The 19,848-nt window shown below is 37.5% G+C and overlaps 2 long non-coding RNA genes across 2 annotated transcripts; both read right to left on the bottom strand.

Moving 5' to 3' along the window:
- Positions 1 to 352: 352 nt before the first annotated feature.
- LOC131225784 (uncharacterized) lies at positions 353 to 1,559 on the bottom strand. Its single transcript, XR_009161527.1, has 3 exons — positions 1,369 to 1,559; positions 957 to 1,082; positions 353 to 518 (listed from the first exon to the last, which is right to left on the bottom strand). It is a non-coding gene; the product is annotated as an uncharacterized LOC131225784 (long non-coding RNA).
- Positions 1,560 to 3,586: 2,027 nt separating this feature from the next.
- On the bottom strand, positions 3,587 to 7,051 carry LOC131225783 (uncharacterized). The gene is made up of 6 exons (XR_009161526.1): positions 6,936 to 7,051; positions 6,758 to 6,825; positions 6,565 to 6,673; positions 5,945 to 6,039; positions 5,773 to 5,864; positions 3,587 to 3,703 (listed from the first exon to the last, which is right to left on the bottom strand). It is a non-coding gene; the product is annotated as an uncharacterized LOC131225783 (long non-coding RNA).
- Between the last annotated feature and the right edge of the window lie 12,797 nt (positions 7,052 to 19,848).

The following is a 19,848-nucleotide window of genomic DNA, read 5'->3' on the forward strand; positions in this document are numbered from 1 at the left end:
ATATATAGCTACGACCAAAATTCGTAGCTATTTTTTAAAATTGTAATAATGGTGCCGGTTTCCATTGCAAGAACCTGCTGTGATTGATAACTCATCTGCTTAATGCTAATAGGAATAGCACATAAAATACAATCAAGAAAACAAATGATGCATTTATTACAAATAGCAATCAAATCATACAATGCATCCCACATTCACATTTCTAAATAAACAATGCTTCACTTTGCTTAACCTATCATAAGAATTACAACTAAGGCGTGCCTTCATGTGCAAGAAACAAATACATCCAACACAGTAAACACCCTCCATATAATGCAATAATGCTCACGTTTTTACAAAAAAAAATTTCCTTCAGACAGTCAATTTCAGCAAATGCAGAAGATAGAGCTTCTTCTTTCCCTGAAACTGCAGATGGAACTTCTGTGGACTTTGACACAAGATCACTTTCAAGTTCTGAAACCCTTCCCTTGAGAAAATGAATTTCATCCTCCAATGACTTCTTTAGCTTGTCAGCCTGCCTATATAAAATAGTATTTGTAGACACAATCAAACAAGCATACCTTTGTACACATCTCAAAAGAAAAAAAGACAAATAAAACACTTATATAGGAAGAAATCAAAAATGTACCTGCTAATCTTCTAAACTATGGCAAAATCCAACATGAGTAATGTGGTTTGATGGACTATTGGTTTGTGTAACATTATATAGGAAGAAATCAAAATACAGTGAGAAAGAAAACTGTTGTGATTGATCAACTCATCTAAGCTAATACAATTAATGTTGCTAGGAATAGTACATAAAATGCAATCGGGAAAGAAAACGATGGATTCATATTACAAATAGCAATCAAATCATACAATGCATCCTACATTCACATTTCTAAATAAACAAATTTCAGAATACAATGTACAACACTAAAGAGTTTAAAAAAGATGATTGTGGGCATGTTACTCACTCGCCACACCTCCAAGATGATTGACGGCTTTGACAAACTACCCGTCCAGTTCCCTAGTCCATCTAATTCTCTGTTTACTGGACGAATCCACTGTGGACTTCATCAAAATATGAGCAATAGAGGTACCTACCGAAGGATTAGAACATTGATACATTACCTGTGAGTAATCATCAACTATTTCTAAGGCAGCAAAATGGAAAACTGAGAAGTACCATATAGCCCAAAAATAGAAATCTTATAAAGAAGACTAACTAAAGATAAGGACGCTCACCTCAAAATCTGAGAAAGCACAAAAAGCACATACATGTGCTCCATACATTGAAATAGGAAGCATAAAAGAGATGCAACTAATGAATGAGCTATTATTGGCTTATTGTCGAAGGGTGCAACTTTTAGTAGAACATGCACTTACCATTCACATATAGAGTACAAAATGGGTCAGCCAACCTTTCATAATGTAGAACTCATCCTTGCATACCTACAAGACATGATGGATATGCATGGCAATGTGACATTTGCCGATTGAAATGGAACAATTCAGTCAAACCCATTTCTTTAAAAATGAATTTAAACTGTTTTAGATATCCCAATGAACTTCACTTGTTTGACTTCCTATTTTGTTCATACAACAATGAAGCACTTTGGCCTCTTCAAAAAATAATATGACAAGTGGAATTTTGCATATTTACTAGTTTACATTGGAACAAATAACCAACCAATTAAAAATCAGACACTTCCAACCAATTAAAAGAACAAAATTCTTTTCAATTACAAGAGATGAACTGATAATTTGAAGATATACCTTCAACGGGTATTTAACGATGTTCAGTTTAAAGTACACTTCCATTTAGCAGCAATTTCTGCAAGTGAAAGCATATGAACCCAGAATGATGCCAGTTGCAACCATTGTCACATCCACAAGTTTTGGCGGAGACCTGATTTTTGGAAAGAAAATAATACAATAATAATTCATAAAAATAGATAACTGGACTAACTGATTTTTTTTATGATAACAAAACAATAAAGGGATTGTTGGGTCTTTGGCATTGTCGGAGCCGGTTGCTTCCTTGCAAACCCATGTTACAATTCCGATTAAAATTTAAGTAAAATACCACCGAAGGAATGTTGTGGCCACAACAATCATATACATAATTCTTCCAGAAAATACAGATCATTGACAAGTAGAGGACTAATTTCCACAATCATCACCTGGTTTGCTAAAAGAATAAGAAAATTAAAATGAGTCCATGCAATCCATGATGGATGGAAAGAAATTTCAGCAAAAGTTGTTTGTGGAGTATCTGTGTGCATTCAAAAATGAGAAGATGATGATGTATTATCCTTTCTTCTTTTTTGAAATATATTTTAGTGATTCATGAAATAAATAAAAAAATAACTACTTGAAGTGTCCCTCACACTAACATCTAGCTGAAAGCTTGTATCTTTGTAATTCTAATGTGTTATATATTTATGTATTTGATGCTCAACTTTATGTCATTTGCCCAAAAAGAATTTGATTGATTACTACAGACTGAGGTCTTCTAATCCCACCTGTGCATTACCCGGCCCATCTATATGCAGGCATGTGCGGTGAGCGTCCAAGCCAGCAGTAGGTGGACCCCGCTATGTACATTCCCTTGCCCATAAGTCATGACAGTCTACTCCTCATTGGGGCATGCCTAAAAATCATGGTTTCTTTAACAGTGACAGCCATTTGTGTGCTCTGGCCCACATGATGAGTAGACTGGCCTGATTATTGGAGGAGGGCATCTATGACATGGTAAACACGTTAGGTGTGCTTCGATATTGAGTATTGCACATGACATCTTTACATTCAAAAACAAGAATGTAACTTAAACCAATTCAACCCAGATAAATTCACTGATTAAGGGAAGCAACACCCTTAGTCATTGACGATAACCTAGATACTTCACTAACTAAGGGTGTTGAATCGATAACCCATTTGCTCTCAATCGCAGTTTCCTACCTATAAAGAAACAAACATAACAAGAAACCCAAACAATGAAAGAATCAAACCAGTCCATAAAGGACCAGAATTGTCTACAACACCTATTTTACGCAGCTGCATTAAACAATGAAAATGGTTTTCGATAAATCATCCAAGAACTAGGTTTTACCCTATATCTCCACAATTTTGCTGAAAAAATTGATATGGGTAATTTCAAAACAATGCAATAAACGAAAAGAAAAATTAGAAGCGGGTCAATTAGATATCAATAATCGGCCCAAAGATTGATCTGATTTTAGATGAATTCATATAGGAACATGTTCCGATTGCATACCGACAAATATTTTGATGAAGAGGGTTTTCATGAACTAATCCAAGCTTCAAATTCTAATTGCTTTCACCATTGCTGCAAACTGAATTTGCCCATGTTCAGTTTAGAAAGAAGGAGAAGAAGAGGTGAGGTGACTAGTATAGGGACGAGTGAGTGAAGTAGATACTAAGTAAACTACATGACACACACAAATATGATCGTACCTAAGCTAAATTCATCATTACTCATGGGCTGATTAGTCAGTAACAGAATGAAATACAAAGTCACCTTCCTTGTGAATATTGCTACTTTCAAGGCATTTCTGTCACTAGGAGTTGGGGTATCATGTGCTGAAGCAGGGGCTACTGGTGCAAGTGATTGCTGCTCTGTGCTTGCAGGTGCCATCCAGACAATGGCAGTGGGTACATACACTACTCTAGGCACTACACTCTCCTTCATAACTTTAACCTGTAGGCAAAAAATTTGATCTCACTAAAAGTAATACATATAGGAGGATTCGAGCCAGGACACAACTCAAATATCCTATAGCTGCATTTAAGAGTGCACGTAGAGAGCAATGGTTGATCTAGCAAACAATTATACACACACACACACACACGTATAGTTTACCAAATGCTGGGTATCAGATGGTATCATTCTACAACACTAACCAAATGCAGACCTATGGAAATATAATCCAGAAATACGCCTCCAAAAAAAAACTTTTCCAAAAATAATAATAAGAACATACTAGAAAATGATTATCTGGTCAGGCTTCTTTTTCCCCAAACTCATATAGAAATCTAGTAGAAGTTCCCTAGATACCAACATTTCATTGAAATGTGTTCACACAGAAATTAGTGGAAAAGGAATTGGAATGTTTGTTTTTTTTTTGTTCCATGTACTTGGTTGACACTTTCAGGTGCTCAATTGAATTTTAAGAAATGAAATTACAACTTCAACACTTGAGCAGGTTTTTTTTTTTTTGGTTCCATGCACTTGGTTGACACTTTCAAGTCCTCAATTCAACCACAGTTTCCCTAGAGCCAAATCAAGTTCACTTTCTTTATTAAAAAAAAAAAACTGATAGACCCAAGCTGACCCTGAAATGTTCTTGACTACTAATCCACATTTTGTACTATTTTTTTTGAAAATAAATTGTATTACATTTTTTTTAAAAAAATAAGAATGTTTTGTCAAAATAAAAGGGTGATCAATAGATCTCCCAAGCAACAAATCTAAATTAAACCTACTCCTGAAAAAGGCATGTCATGTTCCAACCATGACAACCTGAATGTGAGTGACTTGAAATTAGTTTCAAAGGTGCAACAAATGAGAAGCAACCAAAACACCTAAGGGATGATATGCGGCCAATGAGAAGCAGCCTAAGAGAATGTGTAGCACAAATCTTTAAATGTTAGCTAGAAATCAGTTTCAAAGGTGCAACAAATTCAAAGTAAGTGGGGTGTGGGGGGGTGGTGGGGGGGGGGGGGATTCATAGGTGCACTCCACACCGAAACGCTACAATCAAGATATAATAGTACATCAGTTGTACTCAACCATACTGATGTATCAGTAATTCATCATCCTGATTTAGTAAGGAATTGGCCTGTGAAGTAGCCCAATAGAGCAGCTGCCCTAGATCACAAAGGGAGGGAAAAATGCATGTAAAGGTGCATGTTTTAGTAGAAGAAATAGACCGACACAAAGGAAGGCTTGTTGGTCAGATGCATGCTTGACCAGCTAACTTAACTGGATATGACTTGAAAAGAAAAGAAAAACTATCACACAGAGCTATCTTAGAAAAAATAAACAAGTGTTTAAATGTTGCACCATACACATGAAATAGGGACCAAAAGAAGAAGAGATGTTTCAGGTTTCTCATCAGCTCTGGATAAACCTAGTTTCAGCTAATCTACCCATGATTTTTGCGGGAGTAACATTTAGCACATTCTACTGCATGAACTCCATGCAATGACTTAAAACCATGATCAAGTTTTTGTTACCGCTTATTTATAGGTGTTTCATATTCCTGCCATAATTATTGTATGGCTTCAACAGTCCATTGGCATTATAGGTTATCACAGGCTTTTATAGGGATGGGAGTCATCCAATCAAGTGACTTAAGCACACCCCTGGGTGGTTTCACATTATTATTGGCTATGGTGGTTTCATGATGTTAGAATGGTCTAACCGACACAAGGATTGAGAAATGCTAAAAGCTTCAAGTCAATCTTAAACTACAATTTGCTTTCCAATTTCAAGATTGTACTCAAATCGTAAATCATAGGATTTTGACAACACTGCTACCACCTAACATCAACCGTCCACCTTAATTGGGCTAGGTTCTAGGGACCAGCAAACACAAAAACTACAAGATGGAATTTGCATTAAACTATACATCGATATATAAATGACAGCAAAGATAAAGGAAAAATAAATTCATCATAACATTTATCATGTTTGCATTGGCAAAATGTAATTCAGAGATGTTCACATTGATAATAAGTAATTCAGATGTAAATGTGGTTACTAACCAGTCTGTCCCTTAGTAAAGGAATAACCCCTTGAACTGACATAGGTCCGAGGATTTGGCAACTGGTGGTTACCTCAAGTACTTAGTGTAGCCCTATACATCAAGATTTAACAAGAATAACTAAAGGTCCATGAAAACACCAATAACAATATAATGTTTCATCAAGTGCAGACCTTGGTTATTACGCAAACGTCAACATTGCTACCACTTCCCAAGTCATTGAAAATTCCAGAGCAAATCACCTCAGACACAAGCTTTATTCCTTCGTCTCTCTACAAAAGAAATCCCATCACCTTATATTTCATGTTAACTGTATCTAGAGATCTAGTATTAAGGACACACGTTTCTATCTTCATCAGTGAAGGCATGAGAACTCATAATTGTGTAATTCTAACTGAAAGATGGCAAGGAGAAACACATCCAAAAAAATAAACTACTTCTACAGTTCCACTGTCATGTCAAATCTTCTATGGTAAGAGATGTATGGAATGGTTTCTAAGAAATCGAATAAAATAAAGACCAGAACAACTTCTACCATGAAATCATGTTAAATGGTCTAATTTAGTCTAAGACTCCTATTTGATATCCTTCTCGAAAGGCTAGCTTGGTTCATGAGGATGTGTCACTCTTTCTCAAAAGGATCTCAGCAGCTACAGGCTGCTCTGTTCTAGAAAAGAATCCATGCAAGCCCTACCTCTTTGGCACAGCCTTCTATGTTCTTTCTCAATGATAGCATAACAATGATGATGTAAAACATTGACTAAGGAGAAAAATGCAAATCTAGCAAGCAAACTTATAGTCAGGCCCTCTCTGTATTTTGACTCAAAGATGGTCATCGCAACAAGAGAACCAGAACCTATGGTTGCAAATGGCAGAGTGTCAGTTGAACCGTGAGGGTATATCTGCATAAGATAATTGTTCAATGACAAAAATTTATGCAAAAAATGCTGCATCCTTCATATGGCTATATGCAAAATCAAACTTACAGTGCAAATGAGGTCTAGTAAAATCAACACCGACAAGCACTAAAGCAGCACTAACATAACCTTGGTAACTAGCCAAGAGTTAAACATTGTCAGCCTCATCTAAAGTATCATGAAGTGTACAAAAAGCTCCAATATCACAAATATAACATTTTTGAGGTCTAGAAAAAGATAAGTTTACCTAAAAAGATGAGATTTCAAAAGGGTAAGAGCAGTAATGACCCTTGATTCACGGTCGGTTGCATAACGGTGTAGCTGAAGCTGAGAGCTACCATATCTAGATAAATACAAACAGAAATCAAGATGGAAACCAATATCACTATGAAGAGTACAAGTGACGGCAAATGTGAATGGCAGCTACAAATAAAAATTAAGATGGACAGGAAGTGCAAAATTGAAATGGAAGAGAGAGAAATAGGAGATTTAGGAGTTTTATTTTTTAGGGTTTTTGGGGGTTATAAGGTTTGGCAGAAGGAAGCTTACAGGGAGGATTCGATCGGTATGGAAATCCCAAGAATCAGAGAGGAGATTGAGGAATCCGACAGGAGGGAGACAGGACAGAAGAACTACCGTTCGTCTTCCCTGCCGCCGCTTCAAACGAATTTGGAGATATGGCTATGGAGAGAGAGAGAGAGAGAGAGAGAGAGAATTGGGGAAGAGAGAGTGAGAGGATTAGGGAAGGGAGAGAGAGGGAGAGGAAGAGAAAGGGTTAGGGAACGGAGTGAGGGAGAGAGAGAAATGGGGCAAGTTTTGGACGCGGCTACGTTTTGAGCGAGCACCCATTTTTGGGTGTTGGGACCCATGGATGCTCCTGGAAGGAGCTCCGTGGGGCCCACCATGATGTATTTTCATTATCCATTTCATCCATTAATTTTAGTAAATAATTTTAGCAAATGATTCCAAAATTAAAGTAGATAGAAGGCCCAAGTGGACCACACCATAGGATGCACATGTGATTTAATCTCCATGTTTCCTACCATATGGTCCACTTTAGCCTTCAATCTAACTAATTTTTAGTTTCATGCCCTATAATAATATTTCAAAATATATGGATGGCTTAGATAGAATGCATATTTTTTTAGACCCTATAGAGCCCATTACACCACCGTTAATTATTAATGGTGTGGCACTCTTTTAGCTACAGATTAAAACCGTAGCAACTATAGCTACGGTTTAAATCCGTAGCAAAAAACTAGTGTGGTCTATATGCTTTGCCCCTTTTTTCTAGTAGAAAAACTATAGGTTTTAAAGTCTTGGGGTTCCGGTCAGTTGGGTGTACATTATGCATGGCTAGTCCAAGTCTTGCCAAGGGCGTCAATCATCGTGCACATAGGCATAGAAAATGGTATGGAATGGAAGTGGTGGTCATCATGGTATCAGTTTCGGTTACCTACGATCACATTATGAGGGGTGTACTATAAGGGGTTCTTTCGAGTATTTGAATTGTACATGCAGGCATTACCGGGTTTTATTTCGGAAGGTGAGTCTCATCTACAAACCAATTGGTCGTACTTATAGGCTAGATAGGGTATTACAATTCTCCTCTCCTTATAAAAATTCTATCGTCGAAATTTCTACTATATTGGATAAAACGCGGGCTTTATGATCAAAAAAGTGAAATGACTGAAAACCCTTTTTAGTGCAACAAGGATATCATACATTAGTGATGTTTTTACAGTGTTTATAAAGTTCATTAAAACAATTGGGGATATTTCTTTCAAATGTCCTCCTCATGTTCCCACGAGGCTGCTGCTTCATTATGGTTTCCCCATTGAACTTTCACCAATGGAATCATCTTTAACCGAAGGACCTGCTCCTTTCGATCTAAGATACAAATCGAATGTTCTATGTATGACACGTCTTCATGGATTTCAACCTGCTGCCAGTCGATAATGTTCTCTGTCTCCGGCTCACACCTCCTCAACATGGATACATGAAATACATTGTGAACACCTGACAGCTGAGGAGGCAAGGCTAGTCGATATGCCACTTGGCCAATCCGCTCTACTATCTCGAAGGGACCTATATATCGTGGGGTAAGCTTCCCTTGCTTGTCAAATCGAAATACGCCCTTCATGGGTGAGACCTTAAGGTAGACAAAATCTCTGACAATAAATTCTAATTCCCTACGTCGGCGATCAGCATAACTTTTCTGTTGGTTTTGAGTGGTGTGCATACTCTTTTTGATGAGCTCTATCTTTTTCAAGGTTTGTTGAACACTTTTAGGCCCGAGCAAACTCCGCTCTCTGACTTCTGTCCAACAACTGGGTGACCTGTAAGGTCGGCCATACAAGGCTTCATACGGAGTCATGCCAATGGTTGGCTGATAACTAGTATTATATGTAAATTCAGCCAATGGCAAATGATTATCCCAACTACCCTGGAAATCCAGCACACATGCTCTAAGCATATCCTCCAAAATCTAATTAACTCTCTCAGTCTGCCCATCTGTCTAGGGGTGGTAGGCGGTGCTGTACTTCAGAGTCACACTCAAGGCTCGTTGAAAGCTCTGCCAAAATTATGACATAAACCTCGGGTCATGATCGGATACTATTGATACTGGCACTCCATGCAACTTGATGATCTCACTAATAAATAACTGAGCAGGTCGGTCCTTGGAGTAGGTAGCACGTATAGGTAGGAAATGCATTGACTTCGTCAGTCGATCAACAATGACCTAGATGGCATCATGACCTTGAGGAGTCCGCGGCAATCCCATAATAAAATCCATTGTAATGTGATCCCACTTCCACTGAGGAATCTCTAGTTGTCGCAAGGTACTTGAGGGTCGTTGATGCTGTGCCTTGACCTTTTTACATGTATCGCATTGGGCAAAAAATTCAGCAATGTGACGCTTCATCCTTGGCACAATGTTGTATAGACTAAGACCATGAAGGAGGTAAGGTCAACTTGATTGGTGCCACGTGGATAGACATTTGTGGAGAAGATCCCATGTAGTACCCGATATTTGGGGAGCATATACTTGGTTTTGAGAGCATTCCGTTGATACCAAGAGATGTCTCTACCATGACATAAGAACTTGGTCATCAAAGATCGAATGGTAGGATCATTGATGTCGAGTTCAGACAGACCTATGGGAGATAATTGAGACAAAACTGACTAGCAATTGTGACAATAGTGATAACAACGGTAGACTGTCCAACTGTAATAGTCACTGAGGGTGGATCCAAGACCGCAGAATGATGGTGGGCTAGGAATCGATAGACCTCTTGATCATGAATTGTGCCCCAAAATTTAGAAGTGGAGTCTAGTCCACGGCCGACAGAAGTGGTTCAATCTCAAAGGATCAGATGCATTCTCGATCAATCTATCGTTCGTGTACCAAATGTCTCCCAATGTACTTCTCTAGCAAACCAGCGCTAGGGGGAGTAATAGGAGGTCTAGTATGAGGTGCAATAGGAGGAGCACCACCATTACGCGATGCTTATTGTGCAGGGTTACCCCGCCATGGTGCAGGGGAACCTTGATCTAATGATGTCACAGTGGCCTTGGCCCATTCTTTAGGAGCCAAGGTTTTCTTCCTTGTTTTCCATGAGGATTCTCCCTCAGCCAGGGCTTTCCCTTTGTCCTTTGGCATTAATTTAAGAAGAATAAAACAGAAACTCGAGCAGCTGTAAATGCCTAAATGAGTGATCTTATTTCCAAAAGCAAAACCTAAGGAAGAAGAGGATGAGGAACTTTACCAAGATGGTAAGAATTTGTAGAGGTATGTTGAGGAAGGACTGATTTGAGCTTTACTTCCTCACCAAAACTGCATTAGGCAAGGAGAAGGAAGTGAAGAGACACCCCAAAAATCTCCCGAAATTTTTAGACAAAATGGAAATTTTTCACGCATGTCAGATTTATATATTTCAAGCATCTTCGATGCATCGAACGTGATTCGATGTCATCGAGGTTCAAATTTCGATGACATCGAAGCCATGTTTGACGCTTCAGATCCTTCATGTACCTTGATGACATCGAGGTGTGTTCGATGTCATCGAAAGTGTCATCTAATCGATAAACTTTAGAGTTTGCCACATGATTCAACTGTATAAAAAGAATGTATATAAGATTATACTTACAGGCTTTGTATTCTCATCAAAATTTGTACAAAACAAATAGTAACCAAAATTATAAACATATCATATGTTTATGTTCAAAAAGAATTTTAGAGGCCCAAAAATCCTCAAATATATCATTAAGATCTTATAGACCATAAAATATATTATGTCGCACATGTTCCAAGTGGTCTGTAACTTGCTACCACACCTCATTCTTTATGACGTTGTTTGAGCACATCTTATACTTTTGGGCTCAAAAGAAATTTTAAGGTGGCAAGGCACTGATGACTATAGTAACCTACAGTCTTACCTAGAGTTTTACATCAACATTTGACTTGTATATAACTCAATGGCTGAGGTTCAAAAAGAGAGGAAGTGTGTATTTATTACTGAATTTTCCTATAATTCATGATTCCACAACATCCTCTATATTAATTGAAGGACCAGATTCATCAGAGGGTTGTATATTAACAATCCCAATAGCATTTTTTGGAGTAGGTGTCCTCCGTTCATGTTCTAGCAAAGTGCATGCCCAAGTCTTTGGTGCCATGACTTGGACTTATTATTCATAGCCATGTGGTATCAGGTAGATGGATCATTCTCACTACTACTTTCAATTACGTAGTAGTTGTCACTTGTGTGAAGACCTTTCATAAAAAAAATTCCTGTAAGGACGGAGATCTTGCACACATCTTTAGAGAATGTGACCATGTGTTCTTTGTCGCAGATTTGTGAGATACTAAGAAGATTGTGTTCCAATCCTTCTATGTAAAGAACATCTTTAATCATGGTCATCCCAGGGCCAACTATTATTCCGTGCCCAATTATCTTGGTGGAGCTCCCATCTCTAAATATGACTGCCCCACCATCAACTTTTGAATAATTTTAGAAGTGGGATAGATCACCGGTCATATGTCTAGAGCAACCGTTATCTAGATACCACTTAGAACCACTACCTGTATTAAGATCAGAATGAATAACTAGGCAAGTATTTTTGTTTTTCACTACCCATTTGGTTACAATTTTTCCTGGTGAAGGTGCTTTGTCTTTACCATGGGCCTATTTGGATTTTTCGGGCAACTGAACCAGATTCCCTTGTTTCATCAATTCTTTGGTTTTCTAATTTAGTTGAGCCACCTGATTTAATAACACCTCCATTCTTTTTGTCATTTTTGGTGGAGTAGGATGTCTCCTTCCTTCTTTTGGTATGTATTTTGAAGGCAATGTTTTTCTAATTGGTTTAAATTTTCTAGAATAGTTTATCCCGAAAGAGGAGTGAGACTTATCAAATGTAAGACATTTAAACTTGAAATGTCCCAAATCTCCACAAGAATGACAAATAGGAGTATCCTTTGTGTTGCTACCAGGTGCAATAGTTTTCTTAATCACAAGTGGTGCAGGAGTGGAGCTAGATTTGTACCTTTCAAATCCCAAGCTTCTCTTATCCTTCTATGTTCTTCCCATCCCTAGGAGTTTCTCCAGTTTTTCACTACTTTGGGAAAACCTATGACTAAGTTCAACAGATTGTTTTGATTTTTCTATATCAAAAATAAGTTTATAATTTTCATTCTTAAGATGCATATTTTCAGATTCTATGAGTTAATCTGTATGTTTAATTTTAGCATTTTAGATGTGAGGGAAGTACTTGTCCTTCCTAGTTTGTCATTTTCAATATGGTATTATTGAAGATCATTTATCAAGTGGGTATTGATCTCTAGAGTTTTAGTCAAATCATCTTACAATTGTTTATTTTTATTTTTAGCAAGAAAAAGTTTCTTAAGGACACTAATGCTATGGATATAGAGTTGATCATAAGCATCATGGATGTCGTCCTGTTCTTCTTCTACTACTTCTTCCTCATCATCCGAGGGGTGTGTCTCTTTGGTTCGTGATTCATCTTTTTTCTCATTATCCTTTGAGCTGGGAATAACTGTGGTGGTGAAGGCCATAAGTATTTTCAGAGACTTTTGGTCTCCATCACTTTTAGAATTACTGCTTTCAGAATTGGATTCATCCGTGTCATCCCATGTGGCTATCATAGCCTTTCCTTTCGATTTCTCAGTAGGACAATTCATGGATAAATGACCATATTCCCTGTAGTTATAACATTGGGTTCTTTGGACTTTCTCAATGGTTTGCATATTTGGCGTTTGTTGTCCAAATGTTTCCCCTTGTTGTTGTATGGTTTTCCACGATTCTTATTGAAGAATTTTTTGAATCGTTGAGCTAAGAGCACTACCTCCTCATCATCACCTTCATTTTCACTTTCCTCTTCTTCTATTACAGTTATGTTCTTAGATGTCTTGAGAGCATTATTTTTGGACTTTGTATGTGGTTTGAGGTGTAGTTCAAAGGTTTTTAGGGAACTAACTAGCTCTTCTACTTTCATTTCCTCAATGTTCATACATTCTTCTATAGTGGTGACCTTGGGGTTAAATCATTCCGGCAAGGATCTCAGAATTTTTCTACAAATTTTAGATACCGGAATTCTTTCCCCAAGTCCCCCCATGGAGTTACATATACCATTTAACCTAGTGAAAAACTCCATGAATGTCTCATGTTCTTCCATCTTTATGTGCTCAAATTGAGATATTAGAAGTTGCAGCCTTGACATTTTTACTGTGTTAGTTCCTTCATGGGTAGTTTCTAATAACTCTCATGTTGCCTTTGAGTTTACACACATACTTATCTGGCTGAACCAATCTAGTGAAACTCCACAGTAAATTGCATTCATAACTTTGGCTTTGCACATCCTCATTTCTTTATCAAATTGAGTCCACTTCTCTTTTGGTTTGGGTTTAGAGATAGTAAAGATGGGACGACGTGAGACTGATGGTCCATCTCCTTTACCCATAATTCCAACTTCGGTTAAGATCTTCCTCTAGGTGATTAAACCCTTTAAGAGGAACTAGGCTTTGATACCAATTGAAATTATGATGATACTGCTATAGTGGAAGTATGGAATTAGTCAAAGTGTCCTAGAGGGGGGTGAATAGGACTTTTAAAAAATTCAAATCTTACTGACTTATAATGTTTACTAATCCAAATTAGTTCAGCAAGATTATTAGAGAATCATTCACATTCATGGCTATAAAGCATATTAAGGAAACAAGTTAAACAGAACTCAAATACTATATATTTAAAACATATCAGGCCATCAATCCAAATTTGCAAGAATCATCACAAACACATCGATATATAGTGGTTCAGTTATGTGCCTACTTTACTCCTGGCTGACGCACTCCACCCTAGAGTGTGCCAGATTTCACTATGTGATGGTTTTAAATTAGGTTAACCACAAACCTTCACAACCTACATAAGGTACTGTCTACACAAGACATATATATCCTACACAAGGAATTGCCTACCAAAGGCATTCATTCATGCTTACATAAGGCCACCAATCATGCCTACATAAGGCAATCAGTGCCTACACAAGGCAACCAAACATGCCTATGCAAGGCAACTAAACATGCCTACACAAGACAATTAAATGTGTCTACATAAGACACAATAGATCCTACAGAAGGACTCTATACGTATTCTTCCATTAGAGGCTTGTAAAAGGTCTTGGTAAGTTTGTAAAACACAACCTGAAGACCAATCCTACACAAGGAAGGATCCTCAGATTCTGTGGACTCTTAAACATTTACCTGTAAGTTGGTAAGCCCCATTCAGCACATGATGGTGAAGATCTCCCTTGATGGCGAAGGATCTTCAGCTCCCTTGAACTGCAACACTTGTAGATGCTCCAATAGTAGATGGGTTTGGGTCAAGGTATTTGGTGGAATCTACTCTAATAAATGTATATCATTGAGAGACAGTGTGATTCCAAGGTCTATGCATTCAAGAGCTTCCAGCCTAATGATTTGCCATTAAGAAGTTGCTGGAAGATCCTTGAATGATGAACTTCATTCTCCAATCCAATCTATTGAGTATTCAATGATTAAGAAGTGGTTGGGGAATGAACTTTCATGAGAAGAAGGATTAATGATGGTTGGTAAGAAGTTACCCCCTTGCAAGTCTCTCTTTTTCTCAATACAAACTTAGAAAGCAAACTTCTAGATATATAGACAAAAATCCCAATGGAAATAAAATGGACAAAATCTTTCTGCGCTCGATGTCATCGAATCAGGTTCGATGACATCGAAGATCACCTTTGATGTCATCGAGTGGTAGTTCGATGACTTAGAATTTTGATAAACAATTGTTAAAGCTTACTAGACAGTTTTTTACTAAACTCGATATCATCGAACGTGATTCGATGTCATTGAAATTTGAATTTCGATGACATCGAATCAAGTTCGATTCCTTAATCCTTTTAAGAGATTTTTCTTCAAAGCTTTCTAGATATTTTTATGTCACTATTCGATGTCATCAAACGTGATTTGATGTCATCAAAATTTGAATTTCGATGACATCGAATTGGAGTTTGATTCATCAATCTTTTAAATATTTTTCCTTCTGAGTTTGCTGGACATCTGAAGGTCCTTTTTCAAAGTCATCAAACAGGTTCGATATCATCAAAGGTTGACGTTTGATGTCATCGACCGTTATCTCGATTCCTCAAATTTTTGGATGATTTTTTGCTTAGACTGGCTGAACATCCAAAGACACTCTTTCGATGCCATCGAGATAGATTCGATGTCATCGAACATGATTACTCGATGTCATTGAATAGTGTTTGATGACTTGAAGTAGATAGAAAACTAATATGATTTTCATATAAATTTCTAACTTAGCTTTTCTATTTCCTAATCTATAAAACAGGTTTTCCTTGTTAATTTTTGAATAGATAGAGTGTTTTTCAACAAGTATTATTTACCTGAGGTGTTTTGGTCATGGGATGTGAGGTTTAATTTACCGTTGAAGCTCTTAATCCATCCACTATGTTGAGTGTGCATCTTGTAGTCTTTTGATATGGGGCCCATTGTACTGACTGACTCAACCTTCACATTAATTGACAAATAAAGGCACTTTCATTTCATGTAGGGCTCACTGGACTCTATGACTCAACCATCACGTTAATTGACAAACAAGGGCACTTTCACTTCATTGAGTCTCACTTGACTCTAAGACTCAGACTTCATGCTAATTGACAAATAAGGGCACTTTCAGGTGCTATATATATGATGCAATGCATAAGATGTATGTAGTTTGTGATGATATGTTAAATAAAATGCCTATGAAAAGCTTTGGTTCAAGCTAGATAAATCTACCCAAACTTCTCCACTTATCGAAGCAATAAACCAACTAGCACAAGTTTTTGATGGGCAGGATCCGACGACGTCGGCAAGATGCTGAGCATACGTTTGTGTAGACTGGGTGTTGAATGTTATTTAATGCAATGCAAATGGATGAGAGAAATGGGGGGGTTAAGAAGGTAGTAGATGCTAATGTTGAGATTTGGGAAAGTTGAATAGAAACAAGATGGTTAGATGAATGGAATTGTGCAAGAATTAGATCGTGTAACTTGGGTTTGAACCTGGCTAGCTCAAGAGGCTAGGACTATGGCCGAACTTGGTCGATCCAAGACTAGACTCTTTCAATCACTCTCACTCTCCTTGGTTGTTCACCTTATAAACGGCTTTATAGTAGTGAGGCATACTAAATTATCTATATATGCATTTTGTATCATGATCTTGTTATGAATCATGCATATAACTACTTGCTAGGTTATCAACTCATTTTTGTTTATTGGAAAATAATTCGGGTCCTAGGAAAAAATTGAAGACTACGCGAGTAAAGTGATGCGTTTGAGAAGCATGCTCCTAGAAATTTGATGATAGAATAAAGATTTTATTTCTTTTTTTATTATTATTAAATAAGGAATATGTTATGGCCAGGCCTACCCGATGATGGTGATTGAATAATTAGTATGGTTGTCTACACTACGTTTATTGTTGAGGGTTAATATTGCATATTGGACCCCATTTATTACTTGGGTTTATGAACATGATAATGCTTAATGTTCTATTTTAATCATGTTTATGTTGCAAGGTGAATTTAAGAGATTGGATTGAAAATGATGCTAAAAGTATGAATTTAACGCTCAAGAATCACCAAGGACAAGGATGGATCTGATGAGACCAAGAATGAATAATTTACATGCCAAAGATCCAAGAAAACCAAGTGAGGAAGGAGGAGCATTGAAAAATTGAAGAGGAGAAAAGGAACCTTAAAAATCGGCATCCTTCGACTAGTCCAAGCCCATCCTCGACCAATCGAAGGAGCCTGCTCGACCAATCGAGGATTCCATGACTCAAACTCCAGCGACCAAATCATTGAAAATCAGGTCATCCTCGACCAGTCGAGGATGGTCCATGACCAATCGAAGGTGACCCTCGACCAGTCGAGGATGGTCCACGATCAGTCAAGGATGGTCCACGACCAGTCGAGGGTTACGCAAATTTTGCACGGACTACATAAATTTGAGACGGTTTCTGGAAATTTCCAACTTGGTGCGAAAGGAGGTGATACAAAACTAAAAATACGGGTCCCCAGGGCATCCCTAAGCATCATCTAGGGTTTGAGGAGTGGAACAAAAGCATGGACAAGCCATCATAAGAGTTTTTCTTCCCTTAGTTGTTTTTTATGTTTTTCGTAAGAGATTCTAGTTCAATCATGTCCATGGTTGGCAAAACCTCTTAGCTAGGGCTAAAGGTGAAGCTTGTAGCGTGATGGGATGTTTTTTATTGCTTTAATTCATGTTTAAATTGAACTATTTTTTATTCTAGTTTGATATTTAAGAAATACTTTCAGTTTTTAATGGTTTATTGTGACTTAAATTACACTAAATCTGCGATAGCTTTGAGTATGTTCTTTTCATGTAATGAGCTTGTGAAATTAGGAAATCCTATTATTCACCATCGTCCCATGGGCATGGTTGGGTGATGGAATCCTTTTAATCTTCATGATTCTCTTATGATTGGTTGTGAGATTGGTAAATCCTGTTGTTTGCCTTGTCTCATGGGCATGGTTTTGTGATGGAATCACTTCCAGTTCTCACACCTCTCATCCATTGAGAATTAGGTCAAAGGAAGTTCAGAATTGGTTTTATTAAGATATCTTCCAATTGGATAAGATCGGACTTTAATTCTAGTTGTGTCCTTGAATCAAGCATAGATCTCCCTGATCTCTACAAGTGGATACTTGAAACTCTAGCTACCACCTTTGAATTTGTTGGTTTTAATCACTTTAATCACAATTACTCTCTCAAATATTTCTAGATTTAGATTTTCATCTTCTTCTAGTTCTAGTTCTAGTTGCTTTCAGAATACACATGAGATTAGTCCCAGTGGATTCGACCTTGGTCTCACCGAGATTATTACTACATCACAACCCTAGACTTGGGGTTTTGAACAAGTTTTTGGCGCCATTGCTGGGGACTAACAATTGCGCTTTTTCTGAGATTAGCTTGTTTTGGAATTAGTTTAAAATTAGTTTTTTTTTCTAGTTTCTATTTTTAGGATAAGGGTTTTCTGAATTATTTTAGAAACTAACTTAGCTTTCTAATTCTAGGTTTAGACACTTTCCTTTTCTCTTTTTTAAAACTTTCTATTTTCTGTTTTTAGAAACTTTCCTTTTTAGAAACTACTTTACTTTCCTAATTTATTTTTAGAAACTAACTCATCTTTCTATTTTTGTTTTTAGAAACTTTCTAATTTTTAAAATTTCTATTTTTAGAAACTGACTTGTTTTGTTTTATTTTGCAGGATCTTAATTTAGGAACTAATTTGTTAGCTTCTTCCTCATTCCCTCTCTCTTTCTATTTCTAGATTTTTATTTCTGTCTTCTTCTTTTTTTAGGTTTAGGTTAGTATCTGAAATTGAGGGCTAAGAGTGTTTCATGCCCAAGTGGGTCCGTAGTAACACTCAACGTCTTTTGAGTGAAGGAGGATTAATTGAGGGGTTATCTATCCATCATAGGATTAGACATCACTCGAGATCCTCAGTTATTTGAGATTATGGCTGCTAATCAACTAGTCAATCAACCGAGAAGACAGCCTCAACCTAGGGTTGAGGAAGTCCAAGATGAGAATGAGGTGCATCAAGCACCTCCGCCTCATACTTTACGAGATTACTTACAACCGGCAAGGGTGAGCACCCCTTCTTGTATGATTTTTCTAAGAAACACAGAAAACATGGACATCAAGCATGGAGTGATCCAACTCCTTCTAAAGTTCTTTGGACTTAAATCTGAAGGTCCATACCTGCACTTGCAAGAGTTTGATGAGGTTATAGCCACTTTATACTTTCCTAACGTGTCTGAGGACACGGTCAAGCTGAAACTCTTTCCTTTCTCCTTGAAAGAGAAAGCTAAGACGTGGTTGCACTCACTACATCCATGATCTATTGGCACATGGAATGACATTATGAAGGAGTTCATAAAAAAAAATTCTTTCCATACCACAAGACGAACACCATCAGGAAGTCGATCATGAACTTCGCCCAAAAGGAAGATGAAACATTCTTCCAATGTTGGGAGCAGTTCAAGGATCTCGTCAGCTCATTCCCACAACACAGTTTTGAAACGTGGTACATAACAACTTTCTTCTATGATGGACTAACATCTTCCATGCGCCAATTCGTCGAGATGATGTGCAATGGAGAATTCGTGAATAAGAGTGTTGATGAGGTGTGGGATTACTTTGACAAACTCGTTGAAACCGTACAATCATGGGACATCACCCCAAAACCTAGCACCACATCTAAGCCTACTTAAACAAGGGAGAGAAGTGGGATATACTTGCTGAAAGAGGATGATGATATAAATGCTAAAGTGGGTAGTCTCGCAAGGAAGGTCGAGGCCATGAAACTTAATAAGGATAAGTGTAAGGAAACTGTTTGCGGTATTTATGCTTGTAACATTCACACAACTAAAAATTGCCCAACAATATCTGCTTTTTAAGAGGTACCAAATGAGCAATCTAATGTCGTAAATAGTTACCAAAGACCATTCAGGGGACCCATTTCTAACACATACAATCCTAGTTGGAAAAATCATCCGAACTTTAGTTGGAGGAATGGA

The sequence above is a fragment of the Magnolia sinica genome, chromosome 14 (assembly GCF_029962835.1).
Source record: "Magnolia sinica isolate HGM2019 chromosome 14, MsV1, whole genome shotgun sequence".
In the NCBI taxonomy this organism is placed as follows: Eukaryota; Viridiplantae; Streptophyta; class Magnoliopsida; order Magnoliales; family Magnoliaceae; genus Magnolia; species Magnolia sinica.